This window comes from Carassius carassius, chromosome 18 (assembly GCF_963082965.1).
Source record: "Carassius carassius chromosome 18, fCarCar2.1, whole genome shotgun sequence".
NCBI classification, from domain to species: Eukaryota; Metazoa; Chordata; class Actinopteri; order Cypriniformes; family Cyprinidae; genus Carassius; species Carassius carassius.
The window spans coordinates 27,467,483-27,485,134 of record NC_081772.1 but is presented as its reverse complement, the minus strand read 5'-3'; the positions used below and the strand labels follow the sequence as shown (position 1 = coordinate 27,485,134).

General features: G+C 38.4%; 7 non-coding genes across 7 annotated transcripts; all 7 read left to right on the top strand.

The window, feature by feature from the left end:
* Positions 1-3,560: 3,560 nt before the first annotated feature.
* On the top strand, positions 3,561-3,771 carry LOC132092931 (small nucleolar RNA U3). Its single transcript, XR_009422310.1, has one exon. It is a non-coding gene; the product is annotated as a small nucleolar RNA U3 (small nucleolar RNA).
* A 1,487-nt stretch (positions 3,772-5,258) lies between these two features.
* LOC132092935 (small nucleolar RNA U3) lies at positions 5,259-5,469 on the top strand. The gene has a single exon (XR_009422314.1). It is a non-coding gene; the product is annotated as a small nucleolar RNA U3 (small nucleolar RNA).
* A 1,950-nt stretch (positions 5,470-7,419) lies between these two features.
* On the top strand, positions 7,420-7,630 carry LOC132092874 (small nucleolar RNA U3). Its single transcript, XR_009422259.1, has one exon. It is a non-coding gene; the product is annotated as a small nucleolar RNA U3 (small nucleolar RNA).
* A 1,975-nt stretch (positions 7,631-9,605) lies between these two features.
* On the top strand, positions 9,606-9,816 carry LOC132092992 (small nucleolar RNA U3). Its single transcript, XR_009422362.1, has one exon. It is a non-coding gene; the product is annotated as a small nucleolar RNA U3 (small nucleolar RNA).
* Positions 9,817-11,766: 1,950 nt separating this feature from the next.
* LOC132092939 (small nucleolar RNA U3) lies at positions 11,767-11,982 on the top strand. Its single transcript, XR_009422318.1, has one exon. It is a non-coding gene; the product is annotated as a small nucleolar RNA U3 (small nucleolar RNA).
* A 1,954-nt stretch (positions 11,983-13,936) lies between these two features.
* On the top strand, positions 13,937-14,147 carry LOC132092914 (small nucleolar RNA U3). Its single transcript, XR_009422295.1, has one exon. It is a non-coding gene; the product is annotated as a small nucleolar RNA U3 (small nucleolar RNA).
* A 1,944-nt stretch (positions 14,148-16,091) lies between these two features.
* LOC132092991 (small nucleolar RNA U3) lies at positions 16,092-16,302 on the top strand. The gene has a single exon (XR_009422361.1). It is a non-coding gene; the product is annotated as a small nucleolar RNA U3 (small nucleolar RNA).
* The last annotated feature ends 1,350 nt before the right edge of the window (positions 16,303-17,652 follow it).

Genomic DNA, 17,652 nt, shown 5'->3' with positions numbered 1-17,652 from the left:
GTGTCATAACAAAGACATTTCAAACAATGTCATCTTTGCATTAAAAATGTCATAATTGAGCGAATGACACTTAATGACAGTTGTCATAAACATGCATAAAACCTCCTTCATATTCATGACATGTGTCATAGCATGATTATGAAGGTGTCATGTTAGTCTTATGCACACCTCTTCAAGTAAAGTGTTACCGCGAAATGCATGGCAGTACACGTATTACCAGCTTCACTTATTACTAACCAGTTTTACTTTATTTCTGTTTTACGTCTACAGAAGTTCTTTTTGAGAATTAATAGAGGTTTAGATGTTTTATTTGAAAACATTTGATCACCATTATTGTGATCAGTGTTTGCTTTAGTTGGGTAGTTTGACTCTTGGCTTAGAGAGCTTGTGGTTCTTGTAATAGTGTTTACCAAAATGCATAATTTATTATAAGGGGCCATAAACGAAGATAAAGGTGCTATAGTTTTCATCGTCATGAAGAAAGATGTTTGAGGAAAGTTATTTTTTTTGTTATTGACCCAAAGTGGTTATTTTTTGTATTAATGAACAATATTCAAGAAACAATACTTTCTTCTCTCAGATCAAACTTTATGAATTTTTATTTTTAAATACATTTTGGAAGAAAAATCTTTCTAGCCACATAGACATCAACAATCAGTATATGAATCTCAACAATGGTGACATGCTTCATGCAGCAATGCATGCTGGGAGCCACCATAGTATAAAACTCATGGCTCCCAGCATGCATTGCTGCATGAATCATATCACCATTGTTGAGATTCATATGCTGATTGTTGATGTCTGTGTGTGTCGGCATAGTTTAAATGTTTTGAGCTCATGTTTTTTAAAAGATTTTGACTGATTATGATACCACTGGATCTCATGTGGCAGAAACACAGGGTTTGTAATATGAATGTACTAACAGAACAACCTAATTGTTGAATTAAAAACATCAGTGAATCAGGTTATTTCATGATGACTATAATACCATTAACAGATAGCATCAATCACCTGATCTCATATCACTTTAGCTTTTTTGATGCTGCAAATGTGCTTGACAAACAAACTGTCACAGCTGCCACAAAAGGTATGATAAGTGTTAAGAGACCAACTAATGGAAACACTAATCACTGTTATGGTGTTTAACGGTTATGCTGTTATGGAAATTAAACACATAAGAGTTAAAACCCTGTTAATTTTCAATAAGAGCTTTTGAAGACATCTGACAGAAATAAAGTCAGTCTGGCTAGTAATAAGTGAAGTTGGTAATGCTGTTTGTGGAGTTGTTTAATCCTCCTCTGCTGAGATCTTGAGATATTTAATGTGCTGCCGTGTATTTCACCCTTTGTTGCAGTGTGGTGCTTATTCCAACCAAAATTCAATGTCTGTCTGATGTCGGAGTTTGAAGTCAAACAAAGTTGGGTTTAGACGTCAACCTGACTTTCATTTTCAACCAAAATATGACATCTAACTGACGTTGGATTAGTTGGAGTACAAACTCTCTGAAAAAGCACAAAAAAACACTCGACAGAGTACTTTGACATAATACAAATCAAAAACAAGGATGAAACAGTGGTACATATCTGATAAAGCACTGGGATTTATGTCTTGGGTCGCTAGGCCATGTCCTGGTAAAATCAATCCGGACACAGATTACAGCCAACGGATCGATCATTTATATTCTGTATATTAAGTAAATAATTATATAGTTCATAAAGATAGTTTGCACAATTTCTTTCTGTTGCACTGTTTTTGCACTGTATTGTTGAAGACAATTTGTGCACTTATTTGTAATATATGCTGCATAGTTTGTGTTTTTATTGTTCATACTCAGATTGAAAATATATTTCTCAGAAGAAGAAAAAAAAGTTTGTTTGGATTTGTTTTCATATAACACTCTTTCCATTTTCTTTACCAATTAAAATGTTTTTGGACACATCTCTGTTGTTAGTTAACGATATAGGCCTGTTTTTCACTTAAAAGCGTCGATAACAATATTGTAATAAATGGCTATAACTTGCTTGGGGAATGGTACATGTAAACTAAATTTTATTTGAAAGTGTAAAAAACCCAGGCACAACTTTCTAAAGAAAATATCCAAACTTTATGATTTTCTGTTTGAGTGCACAGTAAAAAAACACCCAACTGTTGCTTGCATTTTTCTTAAAATTCAGTAATTTCATTAATTCTTAGAGAAAACAAAAGAGAAATTGAGACTTTAAGTTAGTTAAACTTAAACTGTAAGTTCTCCTGTTTATAACTATATATGGCACTTGATGCTGATTTCTAGAATAGGTCTGAAAAACAAAGAAAAGTGCAGGTGTGTCAGGCACCCCAAAAATGTTCTAGGTCTTTAAGGGTTAAATATTAAGTGTCTGTATAATTTATATTTCTAACCTATACAGAGCTTGATTCATGAGGCCAATAAGAGACTATTAACAACAACTCCTTTTTGATAGTTCAAATATGTAATTGAAACGCGGACAAAATTTGTCAATTTATCCGAGATCAGGTAAAGGACACTGGTTCATATGTTTATCGAAATCAACTACACAAACCATCAGAGAGGAGGCGGTGCTTCAGAATGGAATTTCATATCAGCCGTGTTCTGTCAACACAGCACTGGCATCCTATTAAACAGTGTATTTTAAATTTTAAAATCCTATTAATTGCTTATAAAGCTCTTAATAGTTTAGCATCTCAGTACATGAATGAACTCTTATTGTACTATAGTTATCCACATCTGCTGCACTCTCAAAACTCTGGCTATTTGATAATACCTAGAATATCAAAATCAACTGTGGGAGGCAGATCCTTTTCCTCTTTAGAGCCCAAACTCTGGAATAATCTACCTAACACTGTTCAGGAGGCACACACACTCTGTCATTTTAAATCTAGATCAAAGAACCATCTCTTTAAGATAGCTTCCACATAACATACAAATTTCTGTCAGTCAAATCCGTTAAATGACTGTTAGGCTGCAGTAAATAGGTAAACCGGAACTGGGAACACTTCCAATAACACACAATGTACTTGTTACATCATAAGAAGAATGGCATCTATGCTAGTTTCTCCCACAGCTTGGTCACCATTCTGTCACCGATGGAGTTTTGGTTCCTTGCTGCTGCCGCCTCTCGTTAGCTTAGTTGGGGACACTTAATTTCCAGTGATATCATCAACTTGATTTCTCAGGTACTACTTAAAGTGAACTGAGCTGAACAATGACGTTGCATAATTCAATGATGAACTGCCTTTTAAATGAAAACTGAATGTTTACTATTGTCCTTTTGCTGGAGAACAACTGCCCCTCCCCCAACTGAACCTGGTTTCTCCCACAGCTCGGTCTCCATCCTGTCACCAATGGAGTTTTGGTTCCTTGCCGCTGCTGCCTCTCACTCGCTTGGTTGGGGACACTTAATTTCCAGCGATATCATCGACTTGATTTCACAGATACTATTTAAACTGAACTGAACAATGATATCGTGTAATTCAATGATGAACTGCCTTTAAACTGAAAACTGAATTTGCTTCAGAATGGAGTTTGAACGACATTCGAAGTTAACAATATATTTTCAGGGATCATTTCTATAGTTTTTAACTTGGAAATGTGTTTTGAAAGTGTTTGTCTCCCAACCCACGATGATGAGCTGTAATACTCTTTTCTGAGAGCGAACTGAGGCTAGAACTATGACTTTGATCATAAGTTCTGTCATTGATGAGTGTTCATATTTCTTTTGGCAATGTTGAAGAAAGGAGTATTATCTGAGTGGTGTTGAGGTGATATGATATTGGAGGATTTTTGAAAGGGGTGTATTTTCTACAGAGTGCATGTTGAATAAATCAGATTTAGCTTTTTTCGGGAAGATGTAGTAGAGTGTTCTGTTTGAAACATCAAATTTCAAAAAACAGGTCACGAACGGTGTTGTTCCACAATTTGAGGTTGGCCAACACACTTTATGAAAGTGGTGACGAGAGAATGAACTTTATTTTGGTATTTTGAATTGACTGACTATGTTCTCAAAGTCAAACGCAGAAATATTAATTCATCAGTTCATGACCTCAAAGTTAGATTATTGTTATGCTTTATTGGGTGGTTGTTCTACATGCTTAATGACGATGTCCAGCTGGTCCAAAATGCAGCAGCAAGAGTTCTCACTAGAACCAGGATTTATGACCATATCAGCCCGGTTCTGTCAACACAGCACTGGTTCCCCATTAAACAGTGTATAGATTTTAAAATCCTACTAATTACTTATAAAGCTCTGAATGGTTTAGCACCTCAGTAGTCCTCCACGTCCGCTGCACTCTCAAAACTCTGGCTATTTGACAATATCTAGAATATCAAAATCGACTGCGGGAGGCAGATCCTTTTCCTATTTACGCCCAAACTCTGGAATAATCTACCTAACACTGTTCAGGAGGCAGACACTCCTGGGTCGTCTGGCCAGAGAAGAACTGGCCCCCCGACTGAGCCTGGTTTCTCCCACAGCTTGGTCTCCATTCTGTCACCGATGGAGTTTTGGTTCCTTGCTGCTGCCGCCTCTCACTCGCTTAGTTGTGGGCACTTAATTTCCAGCGATATCATCGACTTGATTTCACAGATACTATTCAAACCGAACTGAGCTGAACGATGACATCGTTTAATTCAAAGATGAACTGCCTTTAAACTGAAAACTTTATGTTTGCTATTGTCCTTTGGCACTGACCCACTATTTTCCTATCTTGATACTGAGAAGCTGCTTTGACCAAATATGTACTGTTAAAAGCGCTATATACAAAGAGGTGACTTGACTGAACCAATTGCCTGGTAAAAGGTTTCACTGTTTCGCAGAGCTCCAAAGGGCCACACTCTTTTGAAGTGTGCTGGTCAGAGTGGTTTAATTGCAACTAAAAATCAGCTCAAACTTGTCCAAAAACACCTTTTGCAAACCAGTGGTGAATGTTTTATTGGAAGTGTAATCTATTGAATGCAATTAACAAATCGTACAATACCATTAAATATTAAGTGTCTGTACAATATATATTTCTAACCTAAACAGAGCTTGATTCATGAGGCCAATAAGAGACTAATAATTACAACTCCTTTTTGATAGTTCAAATATGTCATTGAAACGCGGACAAAGTTAGTCAATTTATCCGAGATCAGGTAAAGCCCATATGGACACTAGTTCATAGATTTATAGAAATCAACTACGCAAACCATCTGAGAGGAGGCAGTGCTTCAGAATGGAATTCCATTTGAGTTGAGATATGAAGTTAAGACTATATTTTCAGGGATCATTTTTATAGTTTTTTATTTGGAAATGTGTTTTGAAAGTGTTTGTTTCCCAACCCACGATGATGAGCTGTAATACTCTTTTCTGAGAGCGAATTGAGGATAGAACTATGACTTTGATCACAAGTTCTGTCATTGATGAGTGTTCATATTGCTTTTGGCAATGTTGAAGAAAGGAGTATGATCTGAGTGGTGTTGAGGTGATATCATATTGGTGGATTTTTGAAAGGGGTGTATTTTCTACAGAGTGCATGTTGAATAAATCAGATTTAGCTTTTTTCGGGAAGATGTAGTAGAGTGTTCTGTTTGAAACATCAAATTTAAAAAAACAGGTCACGAACAGTGTTCTTCCACAATTTGAGGTCGGCCAACACACATTATGAAAGTGGTGACGAAAGATTGAACTTTTTTTTGGAATTTTGAATTGACTGACTATGTTGTCAATGTCAAATGCAGAAATGTTAATTCATCAGATCATGACCTCAAAGTTAGATTATTGTTATGCTTTATTGGGTGGTTGTTCTACATGCTTAATGACGATGTCCAGCTGGTCCAAAATGCAGCAGCAAGAATTCTAACTAGAACCAGGATTTATGACCATATCAGCCCGGTTCTGTCAACACAGCACTGGCTCCCCATTAAACAGTGTATAGATTTTAAAATCCTACTAATTGCTTATAAAGCTCTGAATGGTTTAGCACCTCAGTAGATGAGCAAACTCTTATTGTATTATAGTCCTCCACGTCCGCTGCACTCTCAAAGCTCTGGCTATTTGATAATATCTAGAATATCAAAATCGACTGCGGGAGGCAGATCCTTTTCCTATTTAACGCCCAAACTCTGGAATAATCTACCTAACACTGTTCAGGAGGCAGACACACTCTGTCATTTAAATCTAGATCAAAGAACCATCTCTTTAAGATGGCTTACACATAACATACTTACTCATTTCTGTCAGTAAAATCTGTTAAATGACTGTTAGGCTGCAGTAAATAGGTAGACCGGAACTGGGAACACTTTCAATAACACACAATTTACTTGTTACATCATAAGAAAAATGGCATCTACGCTAATATTAGTCTGTTTCTTTCTTATTCCCAGGTTACCGTAGCCACCAGATCCAGTCCGTATCCAGCTCAGATTGTGAGTCAGCACCTAGAGACGACCTCTACAGTCCTGAATTCCAGGGGTGACCAGGAAAACTATATGAGCCCCAGAGGCAGATCCCCAGTGAAGACCTTGTCTCGTAGATGGCCATTGGGACAAGACCACGGAACCAGATGACAATCTAAATTTGCTGCAGCATGGATCAACCTCCTGGGTCATCTGGCCAGAGAAGAACTGGCCCCCCGACTGAGTCTGGTTTCTCCCACAGCTTGGTCTCCATTCTGTCACCGACGGAGTTTTGGTTCCTTGCTGCTGCCGCCTCTCACTCGCTTAGTTGGGGACACTTAATTTCCAGTGATATCATCGACTTGATTTCACAGATACTATTTAAACCGAACTGAGCTGAATGATGACATCGTGTAATTCAAAGATGAACTGTCTTTAAACTGAAAACTGTATGTTTGCTATTGTCCTTTGGCACTGACCCACTATTTTCCTATTTTGATACTGAGAAGCTGCTTTGACCAAATATGTACTGTTAAATGCGCTATATACAAAGAGGTGACTTGACTGAACCAATTGCCTGGTAAAAGGTTTCACTGTTTCGCAGAGCTCCAAAGGGCCACACTCTGTTGAAGTGTGCTGGTCAGAGTGGTTTAATTGCAACTAAAAATCAGCTCAAACTTGTCTAAAAACACCTTTTGCAAACCAGTGGTGAATGTTTTGTGGGAAGTGTAATCTATTGAATGCAATTAACAAATCATACAATACCATTAAATATTAAGTGTCTGTACAATATATATTTCTAACCTATACAGAGCTTGATTCATGAGGCCAATAAGAGACTAATAATTACAACTCATTTTTGATAGTTCAAACATGTCATTAAAACGGGGACAAAATTAGTAAATTTATCCGAGATCAGGTAAAGCCCATATGGACACTAGTTCATAGGTTTATAGAAATCAACTATGCAAACCATCTGAGAGGAGGCGGTGCTTCAGAACAGAATTCCATTTGAGTTGAGATATGAAGTTAAGACTATATTTTCAGGGATCATTTCTATAGTTTTTTACTTGGAAATGTGTTTTGAAAGTGTTTGTTTCCCAACCCACGATGATGAGCTGTAATACTCTTTTCTGAGAGCGAATTGAGGATAGAACTATGACTTTGATCACAAGTTCTGTCATTGATGAGTGTTCATATTGCTTTTGGCAATGTTGAAGAAAGGAGTATGATCTGAGTGGTGTTGAGGTGATATGATATTGGTGGATTTTTGACAGGGGTGTATTTTCTACAGAGTGCATGTTGAAGAAATCAGATTTAGATTTTTTCAGGAAGATGTAGTAGAGTGTTCTGTTTGAAACATCAAATTTCAAAAAACAGGTCACAAACAGTGTTCTTCCACAATTTGAGGTCGGTAAACACACGTTATGAAAGTGGTGATGAGAGAATGAACTTTTGTTTGGAATTTTGAATTGACTGACTATGTTCTCAATGTCAAATGCAGAAATGTTAATTCATCAGTTCATGACCTCAAAGTTAGATTATTGTTATGCTTTATTGGGTGGTTGTTCTACATGCTTAATGACGATGTCCAGCTGGTCCAAAATGCAGCAGCAAGAGTTCTCACTAGAACCAGGATTTATGACCATATCAGCCCGGTTCTGTCAACACAGCACTGGCTCCCCATTAAACAGTGTATAGATTTTAAAATCCTACTAATTACTTATAAAGCTCTGAATGGTTTAGCACCTCAGTAGATGAGCAAACTCTTATTGTATGATAGTCCTCCACGTCCGCTGCACTCTCAAAACTCTGGCTATTTGATAATAACTAGAATATCAAAATCGACTGCGGGTGGCAGATCCTTTTCCTATTTACGCCCAAACTCTGGAATAATCTACCTAACACTGTTCAGGAGGCAGACACAGTCTGTCATTTTAAATCTAGATCAAAGAACCATCTCCTCTCTTTAAGATGGCTTACACATAACATACTTACTCATTTCTTTCAGTAAAATCTGTTAAATGACTGTTAGGCTGCAGTAAATAGGTAGACCGGAACTGGGAACACTTTCAATAACACACAATTTACTTGTTACATCATAAGAAGAATGGCATCTACGCTAATATTAGTCTGTTTCTTTCTTATTCCCAGGTTACCGTAGCCACCAGATCCAGTCCGTATCCAGCTCAGATTATGAGTCAGCACCTAGAGACGACCTTTACAGTCCTGAATTCCAGGGGTGACCAGGAAAACTATATGAGCCCCAGAGACAGATCCCCAGTGAAGACCTTGTCTCCTAGATGGCCATTGGGACAAGACCATGGAACCAGATGACAATCTAAATTTGCTGCAGCATGGATCAACCTCCTGGGTCGTCTGGCCAGAGCCAGACGACCCAGATGAGAGAATGACTGGCCCCCCGACTGAGCCTGGTTTCTCCCACAGCTTGGTCTCCATTCTGTCACCGACGGAGTTTTGGTTCCTTGCTGCTGCCGCCTCTCACTCGCTTAGTTGGGGACACTTAATTTCCAGTGATATCATCGACTTGATTTCACAGATACTATTTAAACCGAACTGAGCTGAATGATGACATCGTGTAATTCAAAGATGAACTGTCTTTAAACTGAAAACTGTATGTTTGCTATTGTCCTTTGGCACTGACCCACTATTTTCCTATTTTGATACTGAGAAGCTGCTTTGACCAAATATGTACTGTTAAATGCGCTATATACAAAGAGGTGACTTGACTGAACCAATTGCCTGGTAAAAGGTTTCACTGTTTCGCAGAGCTCCAAAGGGCCACACTCTGTTGAAGTGTGCTGGTCAGAGTGGTTTAATTGCAACTAAAAATCAGCTCAAACTTGTCTAAAAACACCTTTTGCAAACCAGTGGTGAATGTTTTGTGGGAAGTGTAATCTATTGAATGCAATTAACAAATCATACAATACCATTAAATATTAAGTGTCTGTACAATATATATTTCTAACCTATACAGAGCTTGATTCATGAGGCCAATAAGAGACTAATAATTACAACTCATTTTTGATAGTTCAAACATGTCATTAAAACGGGGACAAAATTAGTAAATTTATCCGAGATCAGGTAAAGCCCATATGGACACTAGTTCATAGGTTTATAGAAATCAACTATGCAAACCATCTGAGAGGAGGCGGTGCTTCAGAACAGAATTCCATTTGAGTTGAGATATGAAGTTAAGACTATATTTTCAGGGATCATTTCTATAGTTTTTTACTTGGAAATGTGTTTTGAAAGTGTTTGTTTCCCAACCCACGATGATGAGCTGTAATACTCTTTTCTGAGAGCGAATTGAGGATAGAACTATGACTTTGATCACAAGTTCTGTCATTGATGAGTGTTCATATTGCTTTTGGCAATGTTGAAGAAAGGAGTATGATCTGAGTGGTGTTGAGGTGATATGATATTGGTGGATTTTTGACAGGGGTGTATTTTCTACAGAGTGCATGTTGAAGAAATCAGATTTAGATTTTTTCAGGAAGATGTAGTAGAGTGTTCTGTTTGAAACATCAAATTTCAAAAAACAGGTCACAAACAGTGTTCTTCCACAATTTGAGGTCGGTAAACACACGTTATGAAAGTGGTGATGAGAGAATGAACTTTTGTTTGGAATTTTGAATTGACTGACTATGTTCTCAATGTCAAATGCAGAAATGTTAATTCATCAGTTCATGACCTCAAAGTTAGATTATTGTTATGCTTTATTGGGTGGTTGTTCTACATGCTTAATGACGATGTCCAGCTGGTCCAAAATGCAGCAGCAAGAGTTCTCACTAGAACCAGGATTTATGACCATATCAGCCCGGTTCTGTCAACACAGTACTGGCTCCCCATTAAACAGTGTATAGATTTTAAAATCCTACTAATTACTTATAAAGCTCTGAATGGTTTAGCACCTCAGTAGATGAGCAAACTCTTATTGTATGATAGTCCTCCACGTCCGCTGCACTCTCAAAACTCTGGCTATTTGATAATAACTAGAATATCAAAATCGACTGCGGGTGGCAGATCCTTTTCCTATTTACGCCCAAACTCTGGAATAATCTACCTAACACTGTTCAGGAGGCAGACACAGTCTGTCATTTTAAATCTAGATCAAAGAACCATCTCCTCTCTTTAAGATGGCTTACACATAACATACTTACTCATTTCTTTCAGTAAAATCTGTTAAATGACTGTTAGGCTGCAGTAAATAGGTAGACCGGAACTGGGAACACTTTCAATAACACACAATTTACTTGTTACATCATAAGAAGAATGGCATCTACGCTAATATTAGTCTGTTTCTTTCTTATTCCCAGGTTACCGTAGCCACCAGATCCAGTCCGTATCCAGCTCAGATTATGAGTCAGCACCTAGAGACGACCTTTACAGTCCTGAATTCCAGGGGTGACCAGGATAACTATATGAGCCCCAGAGGCAGATCCCCAGTGAAGACCTTGTCTCGTAGATGGCCATTGGGACAAGACCACGGAACCAGATGACAATCTAAATTTGCTGCAGCTTGGATCAACCTCCTGGGTCGTCTGGCCAGAGAAAAACTGGCCCCCCGACTGAGCCTGGTTTCTCCCACAGCTTGGTCTCCATTCTGTCACCGACGGAGTTTTGGTTCCTTGCTGCTGCCGCCTCTCACTCGCTTAGTTGGGGACACTTAATTTCCAGTGATATCATCGACTTGATTTCACAGATACTATTTAAACCAAACTGAGCTGAATGATGACATCGTGTAATTCAAAGATGAACTGCCTTTAAACTGAAAACTGTATGTTTGCTATTGTCCTTTGGCACTGACCCACTATTTTCCTATTTTGATACTGAGAAGCTGCTTTGACCAAATATGTACTGTTAAAAACGCTATATACAAAGAGGTGACTTGACTGAACCAATTGCCTGGTAAAAGGTTTCACTGTTTCGCAGAGCTCCAAAGGGCCACACTCTGTTGAAGTGTGCTGGTCAGAGTGGTTTAATTGCAACTAAAAATCAGCTCAAACTTGTCTAAAAACACCTTTTGCAAACCAGTGGTGAATGTTTTGTGTGAAGTGTAATCTATTGAATGCAATTAACAAATCATACAATACCATTAAATATTAAGTGTCTGTACAATATATATTTCTAACCTATACAGAGCTTGATTCATGAGGCCAATAAGAGACTAATAATTACATCTCCTTTTTGATAGTTCAAACATGTCATTAAAACGGGGACAAAATTAGTCAATTTATCCGAGATCAGGTAAAGCCCATATGGACACTAGTTCATAGATTTATAGAAATCAACTACGCAAACCATCTGAGAGGAGGCAGTGCTTCAGAATGGAATTCCATTTGAGTTGAGATATGAAGTTAAAACTATATTTTCAGGGATCATTTCTATAGTTTTTTACTTGGAAATGTGTTTTGAAAGTGTTTGTTTCCCAACCCACCATGATGAGCTGTAATACTCTTTTCTGAGAGCGAATTGAGGATAGAACTATGACTTTGATCACAAGTTCTGTCATTGATGAGTGTTCATATTTCTTTTGGCAATGTTGAAGAAAGGAGTATGATCTGAGTGGTGTTGAGGTGATATCATATTGGTGGATTTTTGAAAGGGGTGTATTTTCTACAGAGTGCATGTTGAATAAATCAGATTTAGCTTTTTTCGGGAAGATGTAGTAGAGTGTTCTGTTTGAAACATCAAATTTAAAAAAACAGGTCACGAACGGTGTTCTTCCACAATTTGAGGTTGGCCAACACACATTATGAAAGTGGTGACGAAAGATTGAACTTTTTTTTGGAATTTTGAATTGACTGACTATGTTGTCAATGTCAAATGCAGAAATGTTAATTCATCAGATCATGACCTCAAAGTTAGATTATTGTTATGCTTTATTGGGTGGTTGTTCTACATGCTTAATGACGATGTCCAGCTGCTCCAAAATGCAGCAGCAAGAGTTCTCACTAGAACCAGGATTTATGACCATATCAGCCCGGTTCTGTCAACACAGCACTGGCTCCCCATTAAACAGTGTATAGATTTTAAAATCCTACTAATTACTTATAAAGCTCTGAATGGTTTAGCACCTCAGTAGATGAGCAAACTCTTATTGTATGATAGTCCTCCACGTCCGCTGCACTCTCAAAACTCTGGCTATTTGATAATAACTAGAATGTCAAAATCGACTGCGGGTGGCAGATCCTTTTCCTATTTACGCCCAAACTCTGGAATAATCTACCTAACACTGTTCAGGAGGCAGACACAGTCTGTCATTTAAATCTAGATCAAAGAACCATCTCCTCTCTTTAAGATGGCTTACACATAACATACTTACTCATTTCTTTCTGTAAAATCTGTTAAATGACTGTTAGGCTGCATTAAATAGGTAGACCGGAACTGGGAACACTTTCAATAACACACAATTTACTTGTTACATCATAAGAAGAATGGCATCTACGCTAATATTAGTCTGTTTCTTTCTTATTCCCAGGTTACCGTAGCCACCAGATCCAGTCCGTATCCAGCTCAGATTATGAGTCAGCACCTAGAGACGACCTTTACAGTCCTGAATTCCAAGGGTGACCAGGAAAACTATATGAGCCCCAGAGACAGATCCCCAGTGAAGACCTTGTCTCCTAGATGGCCATTGGGACAAGACCACGGAACCAGATGACAATCTAAATTTGCTGCAGCATGGATCAACCTCCTGGGTCGTCTGGCCAGAGAAGAACTGGCCCCCCGACTGAGCCTGGTTTCTCCCACAGCTTGGTCTCCATTCTGTCACCGACGGAGTTTTGGTTCCTTGCTGCTGCCGCCTCTCACTCGCTTAGTTGGGGACACTTAATTTTCAGTGATATCATCGACTTGATTTCACAGATACTATTTAAACCGAACTGAGCTGAATGATGACATCGTGTAATTCAAAGATGAACTGTCTTTAAACTGAAAACTGTATGTTTGCTATTGTCCTTTGGCACTGACCCACTATTTTCCTATTTTGATACCGAGAAGCTGCTTTGACCAAATATGTACTGTTAAAAGCCCTATATACAAAGAGGTGACTTGACTGAACCAATTGCCTGGTAAAAGGTTTCACTGTTTCGGAGAGCTCCAAAGGGCCACACTCTTTTGAAGTGTGCTGGTCAGAGTGGTTTAATTGCAACTAAAAATCAGCTCAAACTTGTCTAAAAACACCTTTTGCAAACCAGTGGTGAATGTTTTGTGGGAAGTGTAATCTATTGAATGCAATTAACTAATCATACAATACCATTAAATATTAAGTGTCTGTACAATATATATTTCTAACCTATACAGAGCTTGATTCATGAGGCCAATAAGAGACTAATAATTACAACTCATTTTTGATAGTTCAAACATGTCATTAAAACGGGGACAAAATTAATCAATTTATCTGAGATCAGGTAAAGCCCATATGGACACTAGTTCATAGGTTTATAGAAATCAACTATGCAAACCATCTGAGAGGAGGCGGTGCTTCAGAACAGAATTCCATTTGAGTTGAGATATGAAGTTAAGACTATATTTTCAGGGATCATTTCTATAGTTTTTTACTTGGAAATGTGTTTTGAAAGTGTTTGTTTCCCAACCCACCATGATGAGCTGTAATACTCTTTTCTGAGAGCGAATTGAGGATAGAACTATGACTTTAATCACAAGTTCTGTCATTGATGAGTGTTCATATTGCTTTTGGCAATGTTGAAGAAAGGAGTATGATCTGAGTGGTGTTGAGGTGATATCATATTGGTGGATTTTTGAAAGGGGTGTATTTTCTACAGAGTGCATGTTGAATAAATCAGATTTAGCTTTTTTCGGGAAGATGTAGTAGAGTCTTCTGTTTGAAACATCAAATTTAAAAAAACAGGTCACGAACGGTGTTCTTCCACAATTTGAGGTCGGCCAACACACATTATGAAAGTGGTGAAGAAAGATTGAACTTTTTTTTGGAATTTTGAATTGACTATGTTCTCAATGTCAAATGCAGAAATGTTAATTCATCAGTTCATGACCTCAAAGTTAGATTATTGTTATGCTTTATTGGGTGGTTGTTCTACATGCTTAATGACGATGTCCAGCTGGTCCAAAATGCTGCAGCATGGGTTCTCACTAGAACCAGGATTTATGACCATATCAGCCCGGTTCTGTCAACACAGCACTGGCTCCCCATTAAACAGTGTATAGATTTTAAAATCCTACTAATTACTTATAAAGCTCTGAATGGTTTAGCACCTCAGTAGATGAGCAAACTCTTATTGTATGATAGTCCTCCATGTCCGCTGCACTAAAAACTCTGGCTATTTGATGATAACTAGAATATCAAAATCGACTGCGGGAGGCAGATCCTTTTCCTATTTACGCCCAAACTCTGGAATAATCTACCTAACACTGTTCAGGAGGCAGACACACTCTGTCATTTTAAATCTAGATCAAAGAACCATCTCTTTAAGATGGCTTACACATAACATACTTACTCATTTCTGTCAGTAAAATCTGTTAAATGACTGTTAGGCTGCAGTAAATAGGTAGACCGGAACTGGGAACACTTTCAATAACACACAATTTACTTGTTACATCATAAGAAGAATGGCATCTACGCTAATATTAGTCTGTTTCTTTCTTATTCCCAGGTTACCGTAGCCACCAGATCCAGTCCGTATCCAGCTCAGATTATGAGTCAGCACCTAGAGACGACCTTTACAGTCCTGAATTCCAGGGGTGACCAGGAAAACTATATGAGCCCCAGAGACAGATCCCCAGTGAAGACCTTGTCTCCTAGATGGCCATTGGGACAAGACCACGGAACCAGATGACAATCTAAATTTGCTGCAGCATGGATCAACCTCCTGGGTCGTCTGGCCAGAGAAGAACTGGCCCCCCGACTGAGCCTGGTTTCTCCCACAGCTTGGTCTCCATTCTGTCACCGACGGAGTTTTGGTTCCTTGCTGCTGCCGCCTCTCACTCGCTTAGTTGGGGACACTTAATTTCCAGTGATATCATCGACTTGATTTCACAGATACTATTTAAACCGAACTGAGCTGAATGATGACATCGTGTAATTCAAAGATGAACTGTCTTTAAACTGAAAACTGTATGTTTGCTATTGTCCTTTGGCACTGACCCACTATTTTCCTATTTTGATACTGAGAAGCTGCTTTGACCAAATATGTACTGTTAAAAGCGCTATATACAAAGAGGTGACTTGACTGAACCAATTGCCTGGTAAAAGGTTTCACTGTTTCGCAGAGCTCCAAAGGGCCACACTCTGTTGAAGTGTGCTGGTCAGAGTGGTTTAATTGCAACTAAAAATCAGCTCAAACTTGTCTAAAAACACCTTTTGCAAACCAGTGGTGAATGTTTTGTGGGAAGTGTAATCTATTGAATGCAATTAACAAATCATACAATACCATTAAATATTAAGTGTCTGTACAATATATATTTCTAACCTATACAGAGCTTGATTCATGAGGCCAATAAGAGACTAATAATTACAACTCATTTTTGATAGTTCAAACATGTCATTAAAACGGGGACAAAATTAATCAATTTATCCGAGATCAGGTAAAGCCCATATGGACACTAGTTCATAGGTTTATAGAAATCAACTATGCAAACCATCTGAGAGGAGGCGGTGCTTCAGAACAGAATTCCATTTGAGTTGAGATATGAAGTTAAGACTATATTTTCAGGGATCATTTCTATAGTTTTTTACTTGGAAATGTGTTTTGAAAGTGTTTGTTTCCCAACCCACGATGATGAGCTGTAATACTCTTTTCTGAGAGCGAATTGAGGATAGAACTATGACTTTGATCACAAGTTCTGTCATTGATGAGTGTTCATATTGCTTTTGGCAATGTTGAAGAAAGGAGTATGATCTGAGTGGTGTTGAGGTGATATCTTATTGGTGGATTTTTGAAAGGGGTGTATTTTCTACAGAGTGCATGTTGAATAAATCAGATTTACCTTTTTTCGGGAAGATGTAGTAGAGTCTTCTGTTTGAAACATCAAATTTAAAAAAACAGGTCACGAACGGTGTTCTTCCACAATTTGAGGTCGGTCAACACACGTTATGAAAGTGGTGATGAGAGAATGAACTTTTGTTTGGAATTTTGAATTGACTATGTTCTCAATGTCAAATGCAGAAAGGTTAATTCATCAGTTCATGACCTCAAAGTTAGATTATTGTTATGCTTTATTGGGTGGTTGTTCTACATGCTTAATGACGATGTCCAGCTGGTCCAAAATGCAGCAGCAAGAGTTCTCACTAGAACCAGGATTTATGACCATATCAGCCCGGTTCTGTCAACACAGCACTGGCTCCCCATTAAACAGTGTATAGATTTTAAAATCCTACTAATTACTTATAAAGCTCTGAATGGTTTAGCACCTCAGTAGATGAGCAAACTCTTATTGTATGATAGTCCTCCATGTCCGCTGCACTCTCAAAACTCTGGCTATTTGATAATAACTAGAATATCAAAATCGACTGCGGGAGGCAGATCCTTTTCCTATTTACGCCCAAACTCTGGAATAATCTACCTAACACTGTTCAGGAGGCAGACACAGTCTGTCATTTTAAATCTAGATCAAAGAACCATCTCATCTCTTTAAGATGGCTTACACATAACATACTTACTCATTTCTGTCAGTAAAATCTCTTAAATGACTGTTAGGCTGCAGTAAATAGGTAGACCGGAACTGGGAACACTTTCAATAACACACAATTTACTTGTTACATCATAAGAAGAATGGCATCTACGCTAATATTAGTCTGTTTCTTTCTTATTCCCAGGTTACCGTAGCCACCAGATCCAGTCCGTATCCAGCTCAGATTATGAGTCAGCACCTAGAGACGACCTTTACAGTCCTGAATTCCAGGGGTGACCAGGATAACTATATGAGCCCCAGAGGCAGATCCCCAGTGAAGACCTTGTCTCGTAGATGGCCATTGGGACAAGACCACGGAACCAGATGACAATCTAAATTTGCTGCAGCTTGGATCAACCTCCTGGGTCGTCTGGCCAGAGAAGAACTGGCCCCCCGACTGAGCCTGGTTTCTCCCACAGCTTGGTCTCCATTCTGTCACCGACGGAGTTTTGGTTCCTTGCTGCTGCCGCCTCTCACTCGCTTAGTTGGGGACACTTAATTTCCAGTGATATCATCGACTTGATTTCACAGATACTATTTAAACCAAACTGAGCTGAATGATGACATCGTGTAATTCAAAGATGAAC